Genomic DNA, 22,495 nt, shown 5'->3' with positions numbered 1-22,495 from the left:
TCTTTTATTTTGGTAAAAATAAGCTTGTTCTATTTCTGAGACGGGTGACAAATTCACTAGGGAAAACATTAAGTAAGAGAGTAGAGGTAGGTCAACAGCATTTACCAAAAGCCTTGTTATCTGTTGTTCTCTATGGCAGAAAACTAAATTCCAGTCCTCTTGAAGCCAGTGACAAAACTATTTTTTTTTTCAATAGCCCAGGTGTTTTGCTACCATAGTGATGATTTTATCCAGGTGTGTAGAGAACAGCTTGGTGTAGATTAAAAATTGCTCTTATCAGACTGTAATTTTGTAACAAAAGAGAATTATACTTAAATGAATGGAATGCAATTGTTATGAAAGAATATTTCTCAGGATACCTTTTAGATGTCGGCTAACACTTGACATGATACTGCAGATATCATTGCAGTACTTGCAGATCACAGTAAATGCAGCAGAAATATATATAAGAAGAATAAGTTTAACCTTCAGATATCCATGTCATGTAAACAAACAGAGCACAACACCAATAAAAGCCAAAATAAGTGTGTATATTTACATACCTCTACCAACTTTGAGTAGGCAAATGCTGAACAAGCACATTGCTACAACAGTCCTTTTGTTATAAAACTATGCCAAGTATCAACCCTGGTAGATTTCTCTGTAGTTTCCGTTGCAATGAGACTGCCTGCAAAAGGACAATTTCTCAACTTCTTCTTTGTTGTGGAAATAGTCTAGATTCTTATTTCTTTGTGTGTTGATTCAAACAGTGCTTGTGATCGGCAGCCACCTGTTTGTTTACACCTTTTCAGAACAATGATGTCTTGAACTAGTTCGTTCTCTTCAGTTGGAACACTGATGGATGGCACTGAGGAAACCAAGGAAGCTGGGAAAATTTGGGGCTACTGGTACAGTTGATATGTAGCAATGCCTTCCTTATTTTGATGATACTGGAGTTTTTTAGGTCTTTATTAATGTCCTTCTGTATTGATTTCACTTGCAGATACAAAGTCTTGAGAATATATATAGGCTTCATTCAAATTCATCCTCACTGAAAAGCAGTCAAAGAAAATGGGACATAACATGGCTCTCATTCCTTCCTGACTCACAACTGCGCAGAACACTAAGACTGTTAGCCTAAAATGATCAAGTCACCTCATGCTTCTGGCAGTGCTCTTCTTCTCCTCTGGCTGTTTATAACCATGCTTTTAGCATAATTTGTGGTCCATGTCCTGCTGTATTTTATCACAGTACATGGAAAACAGTCTGAGATACTGCACATGTGTAAAGAAACTCAGTGGGGGCCTTGGGAGAAGTAAGAAAGGAAATAATTTAGTTTGGAAATGCTTGGAGTTTTGCAGTCGTTCAAAATCAAGCTTTAGTGTAGATCTTATCTTCATGAATTTTAAAATACATAAGATAAACCAGATAAATTCTGTGAAAATTATATAAGAATGAAATTTAAAAATTAATTTTGAGATAACCATTTAGAGTAATATATTTTAAGATATTGTGTAAATCCTGCTATTGTTTTTCTTGCCTAGCTCTCATAAATTATATGTAATATTGGATGCTACAGTATCAGCATCAACTTGTAAAGCCTATGGAAACTGAAATTTGCACTGAAACCACAGAATCACAGAGTGTATCTGGTTGGAAGAGACCTCTTAGTTCATTTGGTCCCAGTCCAACCCTTGACCCAGCACTGAAGAGTTGACACTACACCATATTCCTAAGTGCCCGGTCCACACAGTGCTTGAACACCCCCAGGAGCAGTGACTCCACCACCACCCTAGGCAGACCATTCCACTATTTGAGAACCCTTTCAGTGAAGAAAAATTTCCTAAAATCCAGCCTAAACCTCCTCTGGTGCAGCTTGTAACCATTTTCTTTGGTCCTGTCACTTGCCACCAAGCAGAAGAGGCTGGCCCTCTCCTTGCTCCAATCTCCCTTCAGACAGTTGCAGAGGGCAACAAGGTCTCCCTTCAGCCTCCTCTTCACTAGACTGAACAACCCCAACTCCCTCAGATGCTCTTTGTAGGTCATGTGCTCCAGGCCCTTCACAAGCCTCCTTGTCCTCTTTGGACATTTGGCCTTTCAGTTCAGTGCACACAAGCTGCAGACCCTTGTTTGCATCTCATTCCTATTTAGTATGGTGAGAGGCATAAACTCAGACATTATTTTTGCAGGTGCAGTTTTTGTGAGGCAAATGACTCGTATCAACAGCTCTGATTCCATGAGTTTGATTCAATAGTGACTTTGCAAGAGTTGCTTCTGGCTTTCTGTTGCAGTTACCAGGAACAGATTTTCGATTCTTAGTTGGGTTTTAGGACACAGCTGGTTAGTTACATTTGGTTCAATTTTGAAATAAAGCCGAGGTGTTTATATCTTTGAATGTGTTTACTGCATTAGCTGTGAAGTCATTTAAATGGCAAGGGAGCACAGTGGAGTGCCAGACAAAAATAAAAGAATGTTTTGAAAGATCAATAGAGGGATTTTTAAGCTCAAAAGCATCCATTTAATTCAAACCACACAATGTGATATCATTAAAACAAATATCCTAAATGAGCCATCCCTCACCCTCCATATCAAAGGGATGACATCTTTTCTGCATATTGTAATGATAGTTTCAGTATTCAGTACAGAGGTCAGACATTAAGCAGGGAAAGCAAGCTGTGTTCCAAAGCACCACACCAAGTCCCAGCATGAGCTTTTTTATTTGCTTTGAATGTAAGATCATAAGAAGTGAACTTTTAATCTCTTTTGTCCATCCGTGTTTACTGTAGCCAGGGGACCTCTTGCTTTCCTATTGCTATTTAACGTCTCTAAAAGCAGAATGAGAGAAGAGGAGAATATAGGGAAACTCCTAATAAGGCAGATTGGGCAACAGGAGTCAGTATGTTGCCATCCCACACTGTGGTAGTTTCCAAGGACGCTGCTGGTTTTTTCCCTGGCTAATTTCATACTATCCTTCCCACTTCAGAGTATGGCTCCTACAGTGCCAGTCCCATACCACAGATGTTGTGGAGATGATATTTTCATTGAAGTCAGTGACAGCTGAGTGCATACACTGCAGAAAAGAAACACAAGAATTGCTTTTATTGTTTCTTCCTTCCTCTATTATGTAGGCTAATTTTTTCTCTTGCTCTGTGTGTGCTCACAGAGATACCACGAATATCACTGGAAGTTCTGTCTCCCAGCTCTTTGAAGGAAGGACAAGGAATCCGTTTTTAATTTATATGTTTTTAAGAGTGGAAGAGTACCAAGTCACTGCTCTGAAACTTGTTCCACTATGAAAACAGCCCTGCTGAGAACATAGCATGGCTTTGTTTTGCCATTCCACAGAAAAATCAAGAGGCTGATGTGTAAACAGAAGAACATCTTGACAATTTTTTTTTTCTTACAATATATCACACATGTTTATTCTTAAAAACATTTGCACTAGGTAGGTGTGTTTTCTTAAAGTATCTCCTGAAACCCATTCACTGCACAATATGTAACAGTTGAGCTAAGTGCTATCTGCTTTTCTCATAGTAGCAGCAGAACACATCTGACAGTGTCTGTAGTACTGCTTGCAAAGAAGTGTGTGCAAGTTCAGGCTCTTACTGCTTTCCAAGGACAGAACCTTTTGTTTATGGTGAGATAAATTACTTTCCATTTTGTGCAGATTTTTCTGCTTGTTGTTTGTGGAGATCCTTTGCTGTATTTGGAGGCACTGCATGTTAAGCACTGGAGAGACTTCAGGTTATTTCCAGAAATCCTACAAGACGTGGGTGTGTGTAACATAGATATTAATTAATGCCATTTCTTTTAGTCATCTCTGTGTCTCTTCATTGATTGAAGAAATAATGAAGAGAAAGAGATTTTGGCATCTCTAGTTGCAGTAGTATATTTCTCAGACCACTCTTGTTCATACAACTTTGTATGTAAATGTGTTCATCATTGTGTCTATAATATGCAAGATCTCCAGCAGAGACATCTCAGATTGCACTGAGTGGTACAGACTGCAAGTGAAAGATGAAGAAGAGTTGCTGTGTTCAATGTAGAATGAATTATTTGCTGTTGGAATATTTTGTTTTAGGAAGTGGTAGAGGAGAGCAGAGAAGGGGGGACTAGAAAGTTGGGCTTTAAAAAGACTGTCAGAAGGATTATTTGTTTATTTAAGAGCTTATCCACTGGAATACTGTCCTGGGATGCCAGTTCATGTTTGTCCTCATACTGAAGGGGTTTGAGTCGCACCTTCTCAGAGACACCATCTTCTCCCAGTATTTCAGAGATCAGAGTATTTCCCAGGCTGTAGCAAATTCCTAGGTCCTGCCTGCTGGAGGTGTTCTATTGGCCTGTGAGCAATAGGATCTAGGCCTCTGCCTACCTCCCTGGGAAGTGGGACTGTCAGGTTCCAGTTCCACTTCCTACTTTGGATTATACTATAACCCAAAACTTCAGATAACTGTGCCACATACATCTGCAGTCTGAGTCTTTTCTTGAAAGTTAGAAATGCATCTTCAAGCTGTCTCAAGTAGAGGAGGGAAATAGATTCAGGTTTTCAGTATCCAGAATGAGGGTTTGAATCCTCAAGTCAGTGGAGGTAAAGAAGTTAATGTAAAGCAGCATGGTTATGTGATATTATTCCCTGGCTAGTCTACAGCCTGGTAAGTGTTGAATGGAAGACCTGGAATGGGAATCTAGATTAATTCATTTCTGCATGTCTTTATCATGTGCAAACATTTTGTTGGTATTATACCTCTGTCTAATCCTTCAGTAAAGCTTGTGGGATCTTAGAGAATTTTAGCGTATGTTCTTCTTTGACTGAGATGAACAAATGTTTTGTAGTGGGAAATATGACTATGTAAGACTTGCTAGAACATTTGATTTGTCCTCTCCTACTTTTGTAACTGTAACTCTGTGGTTATACTTAATAAGCCTTTAGCATTTTATCGAAAAAAGTACTCATTTGGCTCTACTGTGGTATTCTCTTTTTGGTATTCTTTCTTATTTTTAGAAGATATTTATAAATTGCTCATAAAGTATTTGAACTCCTGAGTCACATGATTCCTAAGCTTAATTTGCATCTCTTTTTTTTGACAGGCTTCAAATAAATGCATGGCACTCGGGTATCTCATTTATGAAATTTATATGCTCACTGTATTTTGATAGAAATACCGTGAGCATATTTTTTTCTTACCTACTATCAGTGAATAAACAAATTTTGTTTCCTTAAACAAGTTTTGCTACAGCTACAATTCTAAGACAATTTGTATTGCTGAAAGCTGTTCAGGTGATTAGAAGACCTTATTAGAAACTAGTCATCAATACCAGACCCTCTATTGAATGTCTTTGAATTTCAGTAGGGATGCTTTACATAGACTGCTTCAGTAGAATCTGATTTTGTGCAGGCATTTTAATTTCAACTCAAGACATGTAATATGTGTAGCTCTAAATAACATCTAAATGGCCTAACATTTATAATATATAGTGTGATTAAAATGCTGACTGATAGCTTAAAATTCTGTGCACTGTATTTTTACAATTTTTCTTAGGTTAAGAAGTCTGCTGGGTGTATTTTTAATCCCTTCCCAACTTAATGTTGTTTTACTAAAAATAGGAATTTGTCAGTTACAAGGTGTTTACATTCTTTTCAGAGTCAAAGACAAAACATAGCTTTCTCTAATTCGAGCAAAGGCAAATCTCCCCTATAGCCTTCCAAAGTTATCTGAAAACAATCCTTCTCCCACATATCACAATATATAGCCCCATCTCTTAGCTGGTGACATTATGTAAAGCTAGAGTTGGAGTTGGGCAAAAAAATTATGGTTCACTTTACCCTTTATCATTTTCCTTTTTATTGGCATAATTAGCATGGAGTTACATTTTCCTGCAATTTAAACAGTACTTCCTCTAGGTGATGTTGTTTGGTTTGGTTACATTTATTTTTAGATTGGATTTTGTAAAACTATAGCAGAGATGTTAGACTCTCCCTCCACCATCCCACAGAAACTGGCCCAACATATGTAGGAGATTTTAGTGTTAATTCCCTCATTATGTAATCTCTCTCCCAAATTATTTTCTATTTTTCACTGTAATCTATTTTTTATTGTCTCTTCTCTCATTAGTAAACATAAAGGATACTATTCAAAGGTCAAACTGAACTTTTGATCCCATCCCTTTTCTTCACCCTCCCCACCCCCCCACCAAAATGAAGGAAAATTAATTTGCCCATCCTTAACTGAAAACCACTTTTTCATACCTACATGAAAAGCACTGGGACAAAAGATAAAAAAAGGCAAAAAATAGAGTGGAGAGAGTTTTAATCTGTGAAATACATTATGAAGTGAAAGAAGTACAGGGAAATGTGGAAAGAAACAGAGAAGTAAGAGGAGTTTCTTGTCATTTGGTTTTTGGCAGCTACAGAATTTACAGAGCTCAGAAAAGCCATAAAGACTTTGTTGTGTATTTCCATGAAGTTTTAGAGCCAGATAGTTACAAAGAGAAAATTAGTTCTCAATATACAGCCTCCAGAACAACGACCATAGTATTCAACTAATCAGACGTGACTGAAATGTCAAGAACCTCATAAAGAAATCATTCATTCAACTGGGTTATATCAAGATATCAAGTCCAGTAAATATAGAACATGGAAGGATTTGGCTTATTTATAGTTACCTTCTTATTTCATAGTGAGTGTTTGCCATCTGTCCCATATGGCTGCAGAGCTCTTTAGCCAGGAAATACAAGAAATTACACAACCCAGATCATCATACTTTCTATTCTAAAGAAGAACCAAAAGGGATGGATCCAAAGCAAGATCCAAGACCAGTTCTGATGCTCTGCATTCTCTCAGTAACATGTTACCATTACTTCTTTTGAATATAATGCTGAAACCCATTTAAGCACAGATGCCATTACTGGAAATTAATAAAAACAGAATCTTAAGAAGTCCCACACTGGTTGACCATCCCATTAGCCTGTCTCGGACAACAGCCAGTACCAACAGCTTAGGAAAAGAGCTTAAGAAACAGAGCAATGATCCATTCCTCTTTCCTTTCTTCTAGCAATCAGTGCTGCAGGCATTTCCTGCTCTTGATATTACATTAGGGCCGTTGTTTAGTTATCCTCAACAGACCTTTCTGCCATTGACTTGCCCAATCCCATTTTGAAACTTTTCACATCCAAACTTAATTTAGCAGTGAGTCATGCCGTTCAGTTTCTTGTTATGTGGAACACTATTCCCTTTGCTTTCATCTGTTTTTAAACCTGCCATTCCATAAATTAGTTTGTTTATATGGTGAGAAAGAATGAATAATTGTTCCTCCTTCTTCTTCTTCTTTGTCCCAGTTGTGATTTTATAAACCCCCCATCCCCTCCCGCCAAGTCATCTGGAGCTGAAGAAAGCTAGCTTGGTTAACTTTTGCATGGGTAGCCATAGTTCCAGTCATCTTCGCTCTACTGTACCCATTTGGAGGGAGCATCATTAGAATTATACCAAGACACTTGTCAGATATGAAAAATATGCAAGAACTGAAGAATTCCAGGACATAAAATAATAGATGTTAGGGATTGTCTATAGATTGAATGAGTTACTGTTTGGGGAGTTTGGATAGTTTTATCTGGACCAGAAGTGATTTTTTTTCCTCCTCTTTCTTTCCAAATGGATTCAAGCTGCTTTATATCTGGAGTAAGCAAGCTAGGACTTGCTGCAGAATAGAAATGTCCATTCACAGAGGCAATCTGAAGCATCCATACATTTAAAATCATGTCCTTATCCTGTTACATATCAATTTTCATCTGTTGACCAAACATCAGTTTTAGACCATTTTGTATTTCTTTGATAGTAGCATGTGTGAATTAATTAGTGCACATGCTGGGTTGAAATTAATCAGTGTCAAAATTTAATTACCCTGAACATCAGTTGCTCCTAATCCACACACTGTGCATACTATAATTTTCCATTCCTCTGGGATACACTTCTCATATGGGTTGCACATGTTTCATAAATTTAAGTGTGTTGGTGGTTCTTATTCTGGTAAATTTGTGCAGTCTGCAAACCACAAACACAAGCAGGAGTTCCAAAGGCTTCAGTAGAATACAGTGTGCTGTAACAGTAAATACACAGGTCAATAAACATCTAAGTAGGGTATGCAAGTTGAGAATAACTGCTCTGTGTGTATTTTAGACATAGTCAAGAGATTGTCTTCTAGAGTAGCCTTACTCTTTTGAAGCATGAATAATCTCCATGGTTCTAACTCATCAGCAAGCAACCATTGACACAGTCCCACACAAACCTGTAACAAGACATAAATAAACAGAATGTCAAACCCCATAGGTCTTTTTACCTATTGACACTTGACAGAACCAAAGAATACTAGGGCTTGGAAAGGACCTCAAAAGATCATGTGGTCCAACCCCCATGCCAGAGCAGGATCACCTAGAGTAGGTCACACAGGAATGCATCCAGAAGGGTTTTGAATGGCTCCAGAGAGGGAGACTCCACAATCTCTCTCTCTCACTGTTCCAGTGTACTGTCACCCTCACAGTGAAAAAGTTCTTTGTTATGTTCACATGGAATCTTTTATGCTCCAGCTTGCTCCCATGGCCCTTGTCCTGAGAAGAGACTGGTTCTGTCCTCCTGACACTTGCCCTTTACATATTTATAAACATTAATGAGGTCACCCCGCAGTCTCCTCCAGGCTAACGAAACCCAGCTCCCTCAGCCTTTCTTCATAAGGGAGATGTTCTTCTCAATCACTTATGGGATAGCACTATTGTTGGAATCAAAATTGTCATTTAAACAAATCTTTTTCTTAGAGTTCATTTTCATTTCACTTGAATGGTTGCTTCTGCAGCCTTGATGGATTTGACTTTTGACTCTAAGAGTTACAGACACTTTAATAATATAAGCAGGTGAAGCTCTTACCAGATTCAAGGTTCTGGAAGAATGAGAGAGATCTGGCAGAAAATGGGCCAGGCAGAGCTCAAGAGATCTAGATTTGAATTCTGCTATTACTAATGACCTGTAGTACACACTTGGTGATTTTTTACTTCTCCTGATTTTATTTGGTTTGCTCAGCTATAATGTATTTGTGGAAAACAATTTTTAAATGTATTTGTAATCTAGCACCAAGCAGTTCTCTTCTCTTGGATGTCTGCTAGTCAGATTCCCTACGGCAAACCAAGTAACACAGGGATTTCCTAAACTTGCCTGCAGAACATCTTTACCCATTTTCTAATTTCATGGAATTAGTAAGATCAAGCTGTTAGCAGAAGTCAGCAACAAGTGTCCTTTTCAGCAGCTGAGGTAAGTGAATCCTGAAGCCTCACTTTTTGACTCATGGTGTAACTGAGCAGTGGTGCCTTGGGCAGCAATTTAATGTATCACAGCTGCTAAGACAGAAAGCTTGCTCATGCATGTCACCCTGTCCCTTTCTATTCATTCATTTCTGTGCTGAGAGAAGGCTAACCTACAAGCCTAGCAGGAAATTATTCAGCAGAATTATTGGGCAGTTCTCTACTAGTTTAGGCTAGCATTCATAGAAGTCCAAATACCAAGTGTGTAGTGGGGCAGAGAAGAGAGGTCAGAAGAGACTTCCTCTTTCTTGACCACTATAGGACACTAGATATGCTTGTTTGTCCATGGAATCACAGATAATAAACTGTTAAAATGACTTTGGCTATGTCTTGTGGAACTGGAACCTAGAAACTTCTTAAACTCTCATTTTAGGTTCTGTCTGAATCTCATTTATAATTCTGTCTGAATTCTGGCAGTCTGCCTTCTTACTGAGAGGCTTTAATTCAAATATTCTGTCCCCAGTATATTCCTATTTACTGTGACACAGAGTAGCAAACATATTTCACTGATGGGGCAATGACTATCTTCTCTAGGGAGGAAGTAGTCTATTTTGGTGTTCTAGGATGCTGATCTTCACTTTATCACAGAAACATAGGATCATAGAATAATTTCAGTTGGAAAAGACCTCTAAGACTATCAATTCCAACCATTGACCTAACACCAGCATGCCAACTAAACCATGTCCTGAAGTGCCATGCATACATATTTCCTGAGTACCTCCAGGGATGGTGACTCCACCACCTCCCTGGGCAGTCTGTTTCAATGTCCAATTGTTCTTTCAGTAAACAGATTTTTCTTAATGTCCCTGGAACAATTTCAGGCTATTTCCTGATACTAGTGAGAAGAGAGCAGCACCCACCTCAATACAACCTCCTTTCATGTAACTGTAGAGAGCAAGAAGGTCTCTCCTCAGCCTCCTCTTCTCCAGACTAAACAATTCCAGTTCCTTCAGCCACTCCTCATAGAACTTGTTCTCCAGACCTTACACAAGCTTTGCTGCCCTTCCCTGGACATGCTCCAGCAACTCAACATTGTTCTTATAGTGAGGGGACTTTGTTTTGCATAGCTGCATACCATGCAACACTGTCTTATGGTCAGGTTTAAGTTTACTACTGGTGTTTTCAACCTCAGAGCTACAAGGAAAGTCTTAGATTTTTTTTTTTTCATTATGACCTCTGTTGAAAATGTTTGAGCATGCCTACAAATTATTATCATTCCATAACCCAATGAGGTCTTCCAACAAATACAAAAACTGTCTGCAGTACCGACACCATGCAGATCTGTTTGCTTGCTTGCCTTTCTTAGTAAAGCAGGAGTTTTGTTACATCAGGATGCATATTTTGGCTTTTGGAATACAGCAAATACTGGAAGTCCTATGTGATGATAAAAGGGTTCTGAAGTTTTGTTGGGAGAAAACAGCCTTAGAACCTCCACTAGGAAAACTCCATCCCTCTTGATATATGGCATTTTAAACACTATCTATTTAATAAGAATGACTTGTATGTTGTGAAGGCTATGTGTATTTTCTTTTAGAATAATTTTCTACTTCTTCTTTTTGACCCTTTCTAATACACAAAATTACATGGATTTAACTAAATTACAACCACTTCTGTAAATGTTTCTGAAAAAGACTATTGTACTTTGTTGTTGCATTCTGCTTTTTCAACATACAACTCTTTTCCCACTATATAACAGAGACACAGTTATTAACTGAAACTTCAAATGGACAATAATGATTCCCACAGTACCCCTCCCTGTAGCATCTTCTCAGAGGGAGATGGTCTTTCCCAAATAGGTTTAACATACATTTCTTGAGGTGATTTAAAGACAAAGGATAAAACACTGTCAAGCATGGTAGAATAGAAGATTCACTCTCATAGGTGAGGGATGGTCAGCAAGACTGATGCCTCAGGGCTGGAAATTCCCATTCATGCTGCATACACTTGGCTGGGTCACTGACCATTGTTTCAAGTGATATGCTGTGCTGACTTCCTCACAGAGTAACTTTTTTTCCATGTCCCACTTACAGTACAAGCTCTTCTTAATGTATTTTCAATACTGGCTCATTGTGGCTTCCATGAATACAGGAGAAAATACTGGCATATGTTATTATAGTGTAAAAGGGTGGAAAAAATAAGGATACCATCAAGTGGGCTGGGATTAAGTCTAGGATTAAAGCTTATGGGGGAAGGACTTATAAAAAGTCAGAAGCCAGTAAGGCAACTACCATGAAAAACTCCAAGGGAATCAAGGGGAGCTCTCCTGAGAAAGTGATGCAGCTAACAGCCCAGCTGAAGTGCCTCTATATGAACACATGCAGCATGGACAGCAAACAGGAGGAGCTGGAAGTTGCTGTGCAGCTAGAGAACTGTGATCTGATAGCCATCACTGAAACTTGGTAGGATGAATCCTATGACTGGAGTGTGGCTATTGACAGCTACAGGCCATACATCAGGGACGTGAGGAATAAGCTTTCTCTGTCAGAAAATGGATACACTGAAGAACTGCCCATGAAGAATTGCCATGAACAGGTCAAAAGCTTTTGGATAAGGATTAGAGACAAAGGCAACAAAAGGAACTTTGTGGCTGGCATCCACTACAGGCCACCTGATCAAGGGGGGCCCACTAACAAAGTCTTCCTACTCCAGCTACAGGAAGCTTTGTGCTTGCAAGTCAGATAATGGGGTAGTAAACACAAATTCATATCCCATTTATGTTACAGTGTCCACTAGTGGGACTGCAATTATGCCATGGCATCATGAATTGCAAGTCCTTTTATGGTTTAAGGGAGGTGCATTCTAAAGAATGGTACAATAATTTCAGTTATTTTATTGCATTGGTTGAGATGCCTTAGTGAGTGTTCAGATCAGGTATACTTTTTTATATTCACAGTGTATTATAGGACAGTGCTAAAATATCCAGTATTTTGGCTTAATGCATGCATATCAGAATGACCATCATACTTCTTCATTTGTATGCATAAATGCAATGTGTGTTAATATATTTGTTATTTTTGTAAGTAGAAGAATGATTCTTTTCTGCACAGTTCTCTCCTGTATGAGGAACCATCTGCAACTATGCTATGATCATTACATGTAAAGCTGCAGAAAATGAGAGTTTCTTTAGTACTCAGATATACAGTAGAAGTAAAAGAAAAGGTTTAGTTGCAGTAACCTCATCTACTTCAGCTGTCTGTGTTAATTGGGGTAAGTACTTGAGTGCATCTGCTTTTACTTTTTTAGTGAGTTGCATCTTCCTGTGTTCCTTTGGTGTTGGGGACAGGCTGAAAAGTTTGCTTTGTCTGTGGGGATTCTGTTTGCTTTCACCTGTAATTAAAAGACTGACATATCACAACCTGAGTCCTGAGAGGAGTCGTCTTCTATTGGTACAGCAGACCTCAGGGGGATGTGGAGTCTATGAATGTCAAGTGGGAGAAAGGTAGGAGGAGTTATAATCTAGAACATAGAAGGCTCAATCTCAACATGATAAGAAACTTCTTTACTGTGAGGGTGACAGAGCACTGGAACAGGCTGCTCAGGGAGATTGTGAAGTCTCCTGCTCTGAAGGCTTTCAATATCCACCTCGATGTGTTCCTGTGTGGCCTGCTCTAGGTGATCCTGATCTGTCAGAAGGGTTGGACTATATGATCTCTAGAGGTCTGTTCCAACCCCTAATATTCTAAGATTCCATGATACTAACTTGGTATGGCTTAAAATTTTGGACAGACTGTAGCTTTGATTAATGAACTGTTCTGCCCCAAATATTTCTTGGATGTCTACATTACCATTTTCAATTGTGCTAACCCAAACAAACCAGCAATCAATTAACTAGAATTACAGTGTGACCAAAACTGTAGGCTAAACAAAGCCATCGTGAAGAAACTGGCTTTCAGCCCAGTATCTGCTGCTGCTGGGATATGAAACAGCCTATTGATTCTGCATCTCTTGAATTCTTGTACAAAAGTAGAAACAATGCTATTTGTCTTTTTGGTAGGGAAAAAAAAAAATTAGAAAAGGCAAAGTACAATACTGAGCCAATTTTTAGGAGGTTGGGCAGAAATAAGAACTTTCAGCACATTAAGAAAAGCTCAGAGTTATACAAACTTTGAGCAATCATAGAAGAAAGACAAGAAAACTAAATTTTAAACTATATTTGTATGTCTGCCTGTCAAAAATACTGCATTTTCTGGTATTTTCTTCTCTGTGAGCTTCCAGCACTTTATGTAGAAAGCCATTTAAGACCACAAAACATCTCTGTTCAGTTTCTGTGCCAGTGACATAGAAAGTTCATTGCTAATACTATGATATTTAGTGCTTTTCATCTGGGCCAGATAACAGAACCCTAAAATGTATGAAGATCGCAGCTTCGACTTAAAAGTTTCTAATACTCATGGTTTGGAGGAAAAAGTGTGGAAACTTGGAACAAATGCAGACAAATGGCTTAAAGAAGAAGACAAGCAACAGCATCTGAAAACACAGTTTTCAAACAAATACTTCATTTTAATTAATCCTGTATTCTGGAGGGAGGGTTTAATGTGGTTTTTTTTCAATACATGAGGTTTGCTAATACAAAAAGCGTGCAGTAACTGTAAAAGCAACAACCAGTCCAGCTGCATTCCCAGTGCAGAAACTGAGAGGGACAACAAGCCATAAATAGTGGTGTCACCGCCCCTCTTTGCTTCAGTTAAAGAGTGTTATTATTCTAAACACAAAACAAACTATTGCTTAGGCTCCAACTGAAAGTTTCAAAGCCTCATAAATCTGCCAGGTCAAAGCCAATTTTCAATGGAATTTTGGAAGGAACTTCTTTTCTTGAGAGAAATCTCCAGGGATAATTTCAATTTCCTCTTACTACTTGTTTTAGCAGCATTGTCGAAAAATAGTGTTCTTCAAATGGAATAATATGAATTTTCCTCTAACTAACCTAATTCTATACATGCCTATAATTTAACACCTGCCTAGTATAGGAAACAAGGGCAACAAAGTTGGTGAGGGGTTTGGAACACAAGCCCTATGAGCAGAGGCTGAGGGAGCTGGGGATGCTTAGCCTGGAGAAGAGGAGACTCAGGGGTGACCTTATTGCTCTCTACAACTACCTGAAGGGAGGTTGTAGACAGGCAGATGTTGGTCTCTTCTCCCAGGCAGCCAGCACCAGAACAAGAGGACACAGTCTCAAGCTGGGCCAGGGGAGGTTTAGGCTGGATGTTAGGAAGAAATTCTATACAGAGAGAGTGATTGCCCATTGGAATGGGCTGCCCAGGGAGGTGGTGGAGTCGCCATCGCTGGAGGTGTTCAGGAGGAGACTTGATGGGGTGCTTGGTGCCATGGTTTAGTTGTTTAGGTGGGTTGGATTGGTTGATGGGTTGGACGCAATGATCTTGAAGGTCTCTTCCAACCTGGTTTATTCTACTCTATTCTATTCTAAACACATGCAGCACATCTACAATGAGTACATATCCCCTTTCATTCTGGAGCTGCTAAGAACAGTCTTTGGGCAGAAATTGACTTGACAAGTGACTGCACTTTAATTGCTGATGATAGAGCTGTGCTGCCTAAGATGCCGTCTGTAAGATCCCAGCCAAAGTGAGTACATAACTTGAAAGGACCCAAGGAGTCATGTTGGGTGGCAAATGGGCAGGATGCAGAGCATGAGCATCTCCTATGCTGCGTGATGTCCTGTGCCCCAGATGATTCAGCATCACAAAGCAAAAGCCAAGCTCAGTGCAAAGTCTATGTGGAGCAGGGAGGTGCTTGAGCAATAAAAAGTTTAGAAACTGCTGGCACTGAGGAGAGTTACTGGCTCCAAAATATTAAAAGGAAGGGGTTTATTACTTGTTTTAATAAAAGGAAAGTCATTCCATGAGGACTTATCAGACAGATTAGGCAATATTCAGGAATGTCCACTGAAAAGGAAGGATGTATGTACACACACTCTCTCTAATCATCCATTTGATACACAGTATTTTTTGTGTGCTACTTATTCTGCTTTGGAGTATCTCCCTAAGTGGAAAGGCTTGCCTTCCAAAAAGGGATACGGGGCAGATCAGAAATGACGGTTTCTTCTGTCCTTTTCTTGATGTATTTCTCTTCCATCAGTACATTCTTGCTGTAATACTTAAGTGTCTTCCTTCGTGCATTGTGTTCTACATGGAAATCCTGTTTACAGTACAGTGTTTTCTTGACTCAGTATTTTATCTCTGTGATGTGTGGTGTTAAATGTTTCCTAATATGGAAAAGAAAAAATATGTGTAATGTAAGATCTGAGGTCTCCTTCTTTTGGGGGATGTTCATTCCATTTTCATGGTTACTTCTGAAATTCTGTTCTGCTTCTATGTAAGCAAATTTGGCCTGGACCATCAATGAATGTAGTGATAGAACTGTTATGATAAGTCCAAGATCCCCACAAACAACTTAAAAGATGAGAAAGGTAGGAAAAGTGTAGGTTATAGAGTGAGATGGATCAAGTTTAGGAAGGATGTTGACTTGCTGGAATGAGTCCGGAGAAGAGCAACAAAGTTGGTGAGGGGTTTGGAGCACAAGCCCTATGAGGAGAGGCTGAGGGAGCTGGGGTTGCTTAGCCTGGAGAAGAGGAGACTCAGGGGTGACCTTATCACTCTCTACAACTACCTGAAGGGAGGTTGTAGACAGGCAGATGATGGTCTCTTCTCCCAGGCAGCCAGTACCAGAACAAGAGGACACAGTCTCAGGCTGCGCCAGGGGAGGTTCAGGTTGGATGTTAGGAAGAAGTTCTATACAGAAAGAGTGATTGCGCTATGGAATGGGCTGCCTGTGGAGGTGGTTGAGTCACCATCATTGAAGGTGTTCAGGAGGAGACTTGATGGGGTACTTGGTGCCATGGGTTAGCTGTTTGGGTGGGTTGGATTGGTTGATGGGTTGGACACGATGATCTTGAAGGTCTCTTCCAACCTGGTTTGGTTTATTCTAATAAGGGTTTATTCTAATAAAGATAGTTGATATTGTGGGACATTCCTCTTCTTTTTTCCTGGTGAGAGGCCTCAAGCACAAGCCCTACGAGTAGAGGCTGAGGGAGCTGGGATTGTTTAGCCTGGAGAAGAGGAGGCTCAGGGGAGACCTTATTGCTCTCTACAACTACCTGAAGGGTGGTTGTAGCCAGGAGGGAGTTGGTCTCTTCTCCCAGGCAACCAGCACCAGAACAAGAGGACACAGTCTCAAGCTGCACCAGGGGAAGTTTAGGCTTGAGGTGAGGAGGAAGTTCTTCACTGAGAGAGTTTTTTGCCTTTGGAATGGGCTGCCCAGGGAGGTGGTGGAGTCACCATCCCTGGATGTGTTCAAGAGAGGATTGGATGTGGCACTTGGTGCCATGGTTTAGTCATGAGGTTTGTGGTGACGGGTTGGACTTGATGATCTTTGAGGTCTCTTCCAACCTTGGTGATACTGTGAAACACTCTGAAATCTTTTTCCCCAGACAGGAATAACTGACTTCAACAAGCATTTGGCTTAATTTGTTCTGTGGAAGCATATGAAAAGGCCACAGACTCAGTTTGTCAAAACACGTGGTCCTGGGTCTAAAGAAAGACAACATAAAAGTGGGCTTTTAAAATTAAAATTAATAAAGGTAGGAAAAAGAATACTTTACATAGTTCAAGTGATTAAGGTAAAAAAGACAAAAGTTCTGCCTCTAATGTGGATTTGAATAAAGACTTTCCTTTGCCTGTTAGCTACTTTCAAAAGGGACTTCATTCTGAGAAGAATGCTGAAAAGGTGTTTCTTTGTCTACCATGCACATTAGAGCTGTGTGGTAGACAAAGAAAGATCTCTGTGACTCACTTGTTTTTATACAAGGATGCAAGTAACAGTGTCTGCATCTGTAGATATTGCTTCCAGTAAATCAGTTTTATTCATATCAGTCCATAAGATTCGGAAAAATAATTGGTCTTTTGGCCACAACAACATATTGTAGTTAAAGCAGACTTTCACTCTGTAGGTAAAAACCCACAAATTTACATGCTTGCCAGCTTCATTTAGCTTTTTCTCTTTATTGTGTCAAGCTTGGGACTCTTTTGCCTCTGGCTGTCCCTGCACTTTTGGACTTGTTCCTTTACCAGGATGTCTCCTAAGTTTATTAACATGCACTCCAGTTAAGTGGGAGTTGCATACTACTCTGCAACACTGATGTGGCCGTCTTTTGGCAAGCACTGCTGTAAGTACCTTCCTCCAGGAACAGCAAACCAGATAGTTGTGTTAGGTAGCAAAGCAGAAAGGCAAATTTGGCTTCCAGACACAAGCAATCTTTCTCTCTCTCTGTTGGTTCCCCGCCCCTCCCCCTCCCCCTAAATAAACTAAGTAATTTTGTGCAACCTGTAGGGAGTGTCTTGTAGGGGAAAAGAAATATACAGCTGGAGGGGTGTCAGAGATTTTTTTTCCCAGAAGTATTTGTGTCAATAAAACAGTCCAAAACTTTGTTTATAGCCTTGGCAAAGCTATCATAGACTGAAGTAGTGACAGCGGCAAACCTATCTTCTCAACAACAGATGATCTTCACATGACAAGCTTTTCCTATAAGCCTCATGGGGTTCAACAGGAATTATTTTACTAGTAAAATCTGTGCATTTTCACAGGCCCTAGAGCATGGTTTTACGGTTTCCAATGCTTTGTGGAACCCAGGTGAAGTCTTCTGGCTTCTAGGCCTTTTTCTCCTAGTGATTTTTTTCCCCCTGTTGCTGCTAACTCTTAAGTCTGTATGGATGAGTCTGTGGTACTTTGACAGATGACAGCAGAAGTCAGTGGGGGTCAGCAATGCTGTGGCCTTTCAGTACACCTCCCAGGGTGACTGCTTCTCATGTTTAGCCAGTTATGTTGTTATGATCCCATCAAATAATTGAACAAGAATGCAACTACATAACATAGTTAAGCAATTTGTCTAGATCAGTATTTTCAATCTATTTCAAATTTGTGTAACCCTGTAAAGTGAATTTAAGCCTACCAAAATAAACCTTTTTCGGTTATTTTTCAGTGTCTCTTAGAAATTGACCGTAGATTGACACCACTGATCTAGAAAAAAAGACCTCCTTTCCAGTTGAAATTTAAGCTAAATCTTACTCAAAAGGTTCAGAACACACTCAGTACTGCCTAGATTGTAAATCCTCAAGTGCTTCATTGAGTGCATTGGTCACTGTGGTTTGTGAGTATTACTGCAGTATAAATAATAAATGGCTTTGTTACCTGAATGCCTTCAAAAATATTCCTCTGTAAGTAAGTTTCTGATCACTGGATTTGGAATATTTAAAAAAGATTATCATTAATTGCCCAGAACCAGGATGTGCTTCATGACAGTTGGTAGACTAGACCTATTAAGTAAACATTGTAACAGCTGACTGGATTTGTGTGGTTGCACCCTAACTTGTACAGCTTTCAGGAGAGGAGATGCAAAGACTAGAAGACAATCAGGGAGTTTCATGGAGCACAATTATGATTGTTTATTCATTTATTAGCCAGTCCTGAAATGACTCACAACACAGCTGCTTAGATTTGCAGGCAGTTAACAGATGTGTTTGTTGAACAAAAAAAAAACCTCAAAATGATGTAGTGGGACACTGTCCTGGGACAGATGTATCATAAAGTTGAAGGCTTGAGGAAATGGAGCAGACTTTTGTCTTGCATCAGTTGCTTTATGTGTGGCTAGAGAATAGATACTCTGAAGGTGATTTCATCTGCCTTATCTTGACATAGCACAGTAATCTAGTAACAATATTCAGTGAAAGTTGGGCATTGCTGTTTCTAGTGCAGTCCAGAAACTCTGGAAGCCTCTGATCTGCTAGTTCCAAAGACTCAAATTTTTGATATAACTTATTTGGTAACCATTGCATCTGTAATAACAATACAATGCTGCATGACTGGTGGACTTCTTTCAAAACACTGAAAACTGGTATTGACTTACGCCTCTGAAGTATGGGAAACCTTTTCTGTTGCTTAAACATTCAAATGTCATACTTTAAAAAAAGGGAGATTATTACTTTGTGACTGGAGATAGAATAACCAATAGAGAACATGCCATATAAACAAATATTTACAAGATGCTGCTCTCTGTCGCCCTTTCTAAATGATGTTGTTTCTGGTTTCAGTTTGGGACAGTTCTCCAGTACCAGCATTCTCTGCTAATCATAACACCTCAGGGGGTGTTGTTGGTTGTTTTGGGCTTTCTTTGTTTTTTGGGTTTGGGATATTTTTTTTTTTGTCTCCACTTTGTTCTCCTACTTTTCTTTATTTCAGCATTTCATGGGGGTCTCTCTTCTGCACTCAACCCTCTTTGCCAGAGGTTGAGGTGCTGCCTTTTTTCCCCCTTCTGTTTGAAGTGCTTTGCATTTTTACTTTGCTATGTGTAAATGCTAAGGAAGCAAAAGCATCTACTATACTATAGGTAGCAAGATCTGTAAAAACTAAGAAATCCTCTGTCTTTTTGTCAGTGACAGATCTGCATTTTAAGTCTTACATCTGTCTCCCAGACAGGTAGTGACCAAGGTGAATACAAGTTCCTATTTGGGAATTAACAGCCATGATCAATTAACAGCCCCTGACAAATCTTTGGGACTTCCTTTTCCATTGCCTTCTCTGCACTCATGTAGATACGTGCAGAATGAAACCAGAGCAGGTTTGTTAAATCTTTGTTCTGGCTTGATAGCATCTGATATATCGCCTTTCCCTGACCATTCTGAAGTGGTTGAGCGTGAGTTGTTCAGTATAATTTAAACTTGCCTGAGGGCTGTGGTGAATTATACCTGATGCCTGTGACCTGGTTGGCTTTTGCCACTCCTAGAATTTAGTAAGAGACAAGACTGCTGGAAGCTTAGGACAGCACAGCCTGCAGCTTTGATGAGGACTGGGGTGGCTGGATAGTGGCACAGCAGTTATTTGAGAGGTGACTGGGAATGCTTGCTGATTAGACAGTGATACAGCAAAGGAGACTACAGTCCTCTTAGCTCCCTCTTGCAAATCTGCCCCTCGGGATCCTCTTCAGTCCGCGCCCAGAGAACTCTCCTTGCAAATCACCTGCTCTGGGGTTGCTGCTCTCTGATAGCAGCAAACCAAACCAAACCAAATGCAAGGGAGAACAGTGGACCAGTTGAGCTTGAGAAAAATAATCCAGGGACTGCTTGGTGAACTCATAGGAGTTAGCCATGGGCTGAACTTAGTTTATTGCCTAAAAAACTCCATGGTTATTACTCCTTACTTGGATGGTAGTTTAAAACAATTAATCTAATTGTTGTGTAACATTGCGCTTTAAAAGGCTCAGCTGAAAGTGGAGAACCACAAGATTTCCATGTAAGTAGTAAAAATTCTTTTAATAGTGTAGATGAGCCAGAAGAAAACAAAGGTTATATTTGGTTATATTGAAGGAGTTTCCTTTAAGTTGAAGTAGGATCCCGTGATCAGATGAGCTCATCTGCCATCTGAGCAACTCTTACTAACCCTGTTGAAGAGTAACTTAGCTGCTGCTGAAAGCAGCTCTTCGTTGTGCTCTTAACACCTCTGATTTGATCCTGCATTTTTGTGCATGTGGACTCACCACAATGCATGCAGCAAGAAAAAATGCTTTTAAAGGGCATGATCTTGTAGCCTGTAAACAAAACCTCCTAAACACAAACTAAAAGCCTCTTCTGACATTTCTTAATACTCATCTGAATAATCAATTTAAGCTAAAAAGAGGCAGCTGAGCTTTGAGAAACAAGCAAATCTCCCAAGCTCAGTAAGCCTGTTTGCTGTGCAAGCAACTGAATTTATAAAATAAAGCAACCAGATTTACTTTGAGTACTTTAGAATGCCCTGTCAAGAGAAAGGGGGTAAGCATCCTGCATTCTGGAAGGCTTGGAATGGTTCATCATTTACTTGGTGGCTTTCATATGAAAAGTATGGAACTACTTGTGACTTTCTTCCATGGCAGAGTGATTGAAGGCTGTCAAGGTTGAAATTAACTGCCTACTTCTAGCCTTATAAACTAAAATACTGCAAAGACAGTGTCATTGGAAAAAAGATACAGCTTTGCAAGACTGAAACCTTTTGTTTGTTTGTTTGTTGGTTTATTGTTTGTTTGTTTTGTGGCTTTTTAATTATTTTCCCCCAAAAAAGTGTAGGTGCCAGCATTTTCAGGAATAAAGGCAGTAATAAAACTTTCTGGGGAGAATAGATAGGAAATATAGAAGACTGCAGTCAATCGTAATGCTTTAGAAAGGATAATGAAGTTGTGCTTAAGGATCAAGGCTTGTGAGGAATTTAGGACCTGAGCTGTCAACATAATTTTGCTAGCTTTTCTGGCTTTTTAAAAGCCTAATTTGTGAAAATTGCAGCTGGTCTGTGTGATTTGTTTTTTTTTAAAAATGAAATAGTTTTGTCTGTGGAGGATCCAAGCAGTGCTGCTATGTGGAAAAGTAAGTGATCTCAAAGATGTTTACTTCTGCATGGACCCATTCCCAGACAAAGAAGGAATCAAACCCTCTCCCTAGGAAGATTAAGTTCAGTCAATTACTTCTCTACAATATCTTGTTCTTTTCTTATGTTGACAGTCTTTATACTAGCAACCACTTACCTTAACCATCTTATTCCCATTCTTTACAGGCACTATTTGTTTCCCAAAGCAAGCAGCATGCAAAGTCCTGCTGTATGTGAAGTACTTGAATTTTGTAGTAAAATTGGGAATAAGACATTTTGAACTTTGTAGTCTGTGATTAAGAGTTTTAGCAGCTGTTGTTGCAAAGGCTTAAATATGCTTCCAATTTTATTTTTTTTCTTTACACAGGTATCTCATCAGCTGGGAGGTAGTTGAATACCTGCAGGACTCAGGCATAAAGTAGGCATCCTAGCATTTTATTTGATACTAATGATTTTACTTAAACATATAATTACTGGAATGCTTGTGTGCTCCATGGCATTAATATACATGAAGGAGTATGTTCTGTTAAACAGGGGCATAGGTCCAAAACCCCCATACTTAATAATATTGCTTTGCAAAGCAGATGAGTGTACCTGTCCCTGCCAATTAAACTGTATCGTGGGAGGAATAATTAACTTAGATTCTAGGCAAGGAGCAAATTGCAGATGTTTTTGATTTTTTTTTTTTTTAATTTAGGCTGACTGGGGGTTACCCAGGTTAAGGTTACAAACAATTTCCTAGCCTTATACCCTTGTGCATTGTATG

At 39.4% G+C, this 22,495-nt stretch overlaps 1 long non-coding RNA gene across 2 annotated transcripts in view; it reads right to left on the bottom strand.

Annotated features, from left to right (window-relative positions):
• The window catches only part of LOC137447935 (uncharacterized), a 32,334-nt gene that overhangs the window by 7,010 nt on the left and 2,829 nt on the right, over window positions 1–22,495 (bottom strand). For both annotated transcript variants that reach the window (XR_010988947.1, XR_010988948.1), the window contains exon 2: window positions 8,189–8,261. This is a non-coding gene — a long non-coding RNA (uncharacterized lncRNA). The remainder of the gene's footprint in view (window positions 1–8,188; window positions 8,262–22,495) is intronic.

This window comes from Melanerpes formicivorus, unplaced genomic scaffold (assembly GCF_026170545.1).
Source record: "Melanerpes formicivorus ecotype bairdi unplaced genomic scaffold, bMelFor1.0.p_v2 SCAF_2, whole genome shotgun sequence".
NCBI lineage: Eukaryota > Metazoa > Chordata > Aves > Piciformes > Picidae > Melanerpes > Melanerpes formicivorus.
Note: the sequence above shows the minus strand (reverse complement) of the source record. Positions and strands in the feature narration are given on the sequence as shown.